The sequence below is a fragment of the Trachemys scripta genome, chromosome 16, assembly GCF_013100865.1.
Source record: "Trachemys scripta elegans isolate TJP31775 chromosome 16, CAS_Tse_1.0, whole genome shotgun sequence".
Classification (NCBI taxonomy): domain Eukaryota; kingdom Metazoa; phylum Chordata; order Testudines; family Emydidae; genus Trachemys; species Trachemys scripta.
Genome location: NC_048313.1, coordinates 5,338,447 through 5,344,582, shown reverse-complemented (window position 1 = coordinate 5,344,582; position 6,136 = coordinate 5,338,447). Strand labels below are relative to the sequence as shown.

The 6,136-nt window shown below is 50.5% G+C and overlaps 1 long non-coding RNA gene across 1 annotated transcript; it reads left to right on the top strand.

Annotated features, from left to right (window-relative positions):
- The first annotated feature begins 2,652 nt into the window (after positions 1-2,652).
- LOC117889221 lies at positions 2,653-5,738 on the top strand. Its single transcript, XR_004648417.1, has 3 exons — positions 2,653-3,070; positions 4,525-4,642; positions 5,171-5,738. It is a non-coding gene; the product is annotated as an uncharacterized LOC117889221 (long non-coding RNA).
- Positions 5,739-6,136: the final 398 nt, after the last annotated feature.

Below are 6,136 nucleotides of genomic sequence, written 5' to 3'. Positions count from 1 at the left end.
GAGAGTGAGGGATCGTTTTCCAGGATAGGTTGTAGATCCTTAATGATGCGCCGGAGAGGTTTTAGTTGGGGGCTGTAGTTGATGGCAAGTGGCGTTCTGTTACTTTCTTTGTTGGGCCTGTCCTGTAGTAGGTGACTTCTGGGTACCCTTCTGGCTCTGTCAATCTGTTTCTTCACTTCACCAGGTGGGTATTGTGGTTTTAAGAACTCTTGATAGAGATCCTGTAGGTGTTTGTCTCTGTCTGAGGGATTGGACCAAATGCGGTTGTATCTTAAAGCTTGGTTATAGACAATGGATCGTGTGATGTGGTCTGGATGAAAGCTGGAGACATGTAGGTAAGTATAGCGGTCAGTGGGTTTCCAGTATATTATGTGACCATCGCTTATTTGCACTGTGGTGTGTAGGAAGTGGATTTCTTGTGTGGACTGGTCCAGACTGAGGTTGATGGTAGGATGGAAATTCTTGAAATCCTGGTGGAATTCCTCAAGGGCCTCCTTCCTGTGGCCCAGATGATGAAGATGTCATCAATGTAGTGCAAGTAGAGTAGGGGCGTGAGGGGACGAGAGCTGAGGAAGCGTTGTTCTAAGTCAGCCATAAAATGGAGAAATACCACAGAAAGAGACAAAGAAGGAAGCACCAGCCACAGATGAACTGGTAGCGTGACCCTGAGAAAAAGCTGAGAGAGAGATCTTGCTGGGCAGAGGGCTGGCCAAAAAGAGGCTAGGAATTGTAAGCAAAGAAACTCTCTCCTGCTGTTTGATTCCTCCTGGATTCAGGGGAACCAGACTTTGTACATTCTTTGCAAACCTGTTTATTTACAGAGAAATGCCTGGCTCCATTATCACTTTCTCCTCCTAATGGAGACAACCTGCAGGGCTCTGAATCTTGACTCACTGCTCAGGTCAAAAAGGGGTAACAGCTGCTAACCCAGCACCTGTCGGCCTTGCCGGAGCACTAGGCATAGCTAACAGCGTGAACCGAAGTAAGGTGAGAATAGTACCACTAACCAAGTAAGCACTTTCTTGGCCTGAAAGGATGGTACAGGAACACCCAGAGTTCTCCGGTAACTATGTAAACAAGTTCCTAAAAGGGTGGTACAGGAACACACAAACCGTGTAAACATAAGGAGGGGATGCCAGTATAACGGATGAGGATGTTTTGTTCGAGGTACAAGGATGGTGTAGCAAGGGGGCATGGTCTCCCTCCCAGACTGATGGGGAGATGGGGTGAAGCCAGGCAATCCACGCTCACCCCATCAGAAGCGGAGGGGCGGGACAGGAAGTGTAAAAGGCAGACCCTGCAGGTCAGGTGTGCAAGGGTCAGAGAAGGAGACAGATGCCACTTGCCTGCTGCTAAGCCCTATGCCCAAGACTGAACTCTGCAGTGCCGAGGACTCAGAGGAGATGCCGAGTCTGCCGACCAGTAAGGACACAGAGGAGCTGCTGGGACTGCCGCTGGCCGGGTACCCTGGGGAGACAGAGGAAACAAAGAGACAGAGGTACACTGCGAAGGGGTAGTAGGAAGTAGCCCATGGACACCAGACAATAGTCTGGTCGTGTTGCCAGAATTCAGATCACCGTGTTTGGGTGGGATCCTTGCTGACCCAGTGGCAGGACCATCCACCACTGTTAGGGCCCTGGGCTGGGACCCGGTGGAGTAGGGAGGGCCCGGGTCCCCCTACCCTCTGTGGCTGCCCCGCCTCTGGGGTGGCTGCCTACCCACCTTAGACCAACAGGCCAGCATTTGTCCACTGTCTGCCTGAGCCAGGAGATCAGGCGAAAGACTGCTCTCTGCTCTGCCCTGCCCAGAAGGCCAGAGGCCTATAGACTGCATGTTGCTCTGCCCTGCCATGGGGCCAGAGTCCTAGAGATTGCTTATTGCCCTGCCCAGAGGATCAGATGCTGAGACTACTAATTCCTCATTAAGGATTGCCTTTATAGATACATGGTAGCAAGGGGGCGTAGCCTCCCTCCAAGACTGACAGGGAGGGACGGTGACAGACCCCTACAGGTGGTGCAACAGTAACCACCTCACGTGGCTTTGAGCGCGGACGGCAGCTGGGTCCTGCTTTGTCTCCCTCTCGGCGCCGGGGACTGGTGGGAAGCAGCGAGCCAGCCGGGAGGGGTAAGGAGCAGAGCAGGGGTAGGAGAGGCCTGGCACCCAGCTGGGACGGAGCCGGACAACACCTGGTCCCGCTCCACCTGTTGGGCCTAGGGTCACCACCTGTCCAAAATTGGGTGGGACAGAGTTCAAATCCCGGCCCCAGGCTGGAGACTTCAGGACAGCATTTATCCTGGATTCCCTGTGGTGCTGCTCCATCTAAGGTAGGCCTTCAATCTAAGGTAGGTCTTAGCCCTTCCTCGCCATAAGGCCCCACGCCCTGGTCCTCCTCTTTCCTGAGGCCCCGCCCCTGGCCAGGCCAGAAGCCAGAGCCAGGCCGTGGTAAGAGCCATTCAGGGAGCCTGGGCAACTGTGGGGAGCCCCGGACCCTCCACCTGCCCTGGGCAGCGCGCCCTGGGCAGCGCACCCCGGGCAGGCAGAGACAAGGCCTTCAGGCTGCTCTCGGGCTCCTGGCCCCCGACCCAGGAAACTGGCTGCTGGGGAAGGCTGCGGATGCTCCCTGGGAGAAGGGAGTAGGGTTTGGAGGCTGCAGAGACAGGTAGCCCACAGTTACTCCCAGCAAGGGGAGGTGCCAGGTGGCAAGGAAAGGGCTCGGGGGAAAGTCAGAACATCCTAGAAGGGACCAATCCTTGACTGCAAGTTAGGGGGTCCCTGAGTTGGGACCCGGAATCGAGGGCATGTCCAGGTTCCCCTGCCAGCTGCTGACGGGGTGGAGGGGACGACTGGCGGGCACTGCTGAAGGAAGACATTGGCACCCCGGCAGGGGAAGACGCGTGTAGAGACCTGGCCGGGGAGCTGAGTCACGAAGAGGCAGCAGCAGCGTGTGGCGCGACAGAAGGGGGCTGCAGACCCAGAAAGGCGGAGAGACGGCGTGTGCAGCCGTGGGACAGAGTGTCGACCTGGTGAGCTGTTACCCCCCGAACGGCCAGGAGGAGGCGCCAGCCGAGCGGTGAGTGGAGCACCCCGTCACCCTGGGGAACAAATATTTAATAATGGGCTCTTTAATCTGGCAGAGACAGGTCTAACACTGGTTCTCTATGCAGCTCCCTATGTGTTAGGGGGGCTGCATCCACACGATACACAACCTGTAGGGCCCTGAGGATGTCACATGGGCCGCAGCTGTGTGCTGATTGGGCCGCAGGTTGAGAACCACTGGTTTAACACAATCCAATGGCTGGGAGTTGAAACTGGACAAATTCACACTAGAAATAAGGTGTAAATTAACATGGGAACAATTTACCGAGGGTGGTGGCGGATTCTCCATCGGTGACAATGCTTAAATCGAGGTGGGCTTGGCTCCTAAAGGCTCTGCTCTAGGAATTATTGTGGGGCAGGTCTCCAGCCAGGGTTCTCCAGGGGGTTCACGCAATCACAAGGGTCCCTTCTGGCCTTAGAATTTACAAATCCTTTTTCCATCCTGGCCTTGGATGCGGTCAAGGTTGAATCCCCACTCTGGCACTTCGAGCGCAGAAAGTGGGGGCCCTCAAGGATTTAAAAAATTAATACTGGCCACTCCAGGCTTGTATTAAACTCCCAAGGTTACAGTTTTTCTCTGACCTTGGCTTGGTAAATGCTGCCACCACTCAAATGCAACCCAACCCTCCCTTTGAACCCAGGAAGGAGCACTTGGGAATTCCTCCCTGTGGGGTACCCTCAAGCTCTTTCACCCCCCTCCGGGGAAGAGCTAAGAAAGAAAACAAAGGAAATTAGCTGTGGCTACCAGCTAATCAAACCACCAGCACAAACCTCTTCGGACACCAAAAATCCAATCCTGTTCTGAAAAAAGGTCAATTTTATTAAAAACAAAAAGGGAAAAAAATACATCTGGAACTTAGGCTTTTTGCTAGATCTTAAAATAAAGAAATTACAAAAATCAAGCACCCAAAACAGCTTTCTTGGGGGTTCAGCTTAAAGGTGACAAGCAAACAAAAGCATTAGGGGTTAGCACAGAAGAGATCCACAAGCCAAAATAAAGAAAATAAACCTGATTGTGGCTAGCTAAACATTCTGATCTACTTACACATTTGGCGTTTCGATAAGTCGTTTTAGGCATGATCTGATGATTTATGATCACCTGGGCTTATCGCATGGCTGCTCTGTCCCTCCAGCCCAGAGAACAACAGACAAAGGGAAAGTTTCTTTCCCCATTTTAAAAAGTTCTAGCCTTCCTATTGGCTCTTTTGGTCAGGTGCCTGCTTTTTTTTTTCTTTACCTGGGGGACTTTTTAACCCTTTACAGGTAAAGCAAGTGAAGAACAGCTACCAAGAGGGATTTTACAGCTAGTTGGCTGGCTGGGTGTTCATCAAAGGGGGCTATCCCCCCACTTTATTTATCACAGATGTGCTGATTCTTATTAAAGTATACAAAGAACCGGAGTTGTCTGAATGCCTTTGGCTTTTTCAGGATGCTGTAATTGGAGCACGGATGATTTAGCCCTAGGTTGAAGAAAAGTTTTCCAACTTACAACTCTTGAGTTAGTCACATTCATTTCCTGGAGCACGGGAGACTCAAATACCTGAGGGTGAGTTATATTGTGAGGGAGGACGGGTGCAGTACGACTATTGGGAAGGGAAAGTCTGACATCCCAGCTGGGCATTCCCAGGAACCTGCCTAGCTGAGGTCTTTCCAACAGATGTTGTGAATGAAATCAGCTCCCAAGCAGCTTGACCTGGGCTTTTCCCATCTGGCCCTGCCCACTCGTGAACTGCATTAGCTGAATTCAGACGCCTCTGTGGAATTGCGGGTCAATTCGTGCCAATCTTCCCCTACCCCTGGAGTCCAGACTGGTTATGGAGGCCGGCTGTGGTGGACCGTAGAGGTTGGAGTCAGCCCATCATGGTTTTGAAAAATGTCAGAGATACAGAAAGCACATTTGGACACCCACATTTGTGGGTGTAACTTGGTTTATTACACTTACCAAAACATGTGGAAACGCTGACTGACTGAAGTGTCCACCTGCCCATGTGCACCAGCATATGCGGTATTTTGCAAGCATTTGAATCTATTTTCTGTCATTAGCCTTAGCTGTTTTTGATATAATGAATTTCAGCTGCTGGACCTGTGACTTTTGGCAAGCAAGAGAAGCCGTTTTCTGTTCAAACCAGGACCCAGGAAGAGGAAATGGAGCTATGCAGTGCGCATTTGGACTGGGATGAGAGAAGTCATGAGGGAAGCCTGGTTCTGATTTGTCTATACCGCCGATTAAATAAAATACTTTGTTCGTTTTCAATAACAATGTGTCCCGTAAGTCTCGACTGAACACCGCCCACCCTTCAGCTAAGATCACAGGAAACGGTTTCCTCACATGTCTGGCAGCTTTGTTGGGTACTCCAGGCTTCTTTAATGGTCTGAGAAATCATTTTAATATTTCTTAACGAGCCAAAGCTTTTGAAAATTGTACCAGCCGTTCCCGGAGCTTTCCGTTTGATCTCAATGAAACCTCACCGTGACACTCTGTCCCTCAGCGTAGCATCCTGGTGCCCTCATAGTCACCACTTTCATATATGATAGGCTTTATACAATGCATGCCTTGTGGGGTATCCTTTTCAAAATCTTGATCTGTGGAGAACTAATATCCTGTTGGATTGTGTGCAGGGCCAGATTAACTCTTCTGTGGGCCCAGGGCTATTAGATTTTGTCCCCCCCCCCCCATATACAAGTCTTTTTCCGAATTTAAAAGAAAATGGTCACAATCATGGCATCGAGGCTACTAACGTTATACTAAACTTGCCTTTTAATTACCTTGAAGCGGTTCTGTGGTTCCATTTCAGTCTTAAAACATGTAGAATATTAGTTAAGTTAATTCAAAATAGCCTACTTCTTACCTAAAACAGCTGTTATATTAGTTTCTTTCTGGTCTTCAGGGCTGAGAAATCCTTGTTGATGTGACTGAAATCCAGTTGACTAAGCACGTCATACTCTATTGACATTTGAGCCAAATTATTCAGGCTCATCTGATTCATGCTTGACCTCCTCTTGTTTTTTATTAGCACCGATTTTGAAAACAATCGTTCCC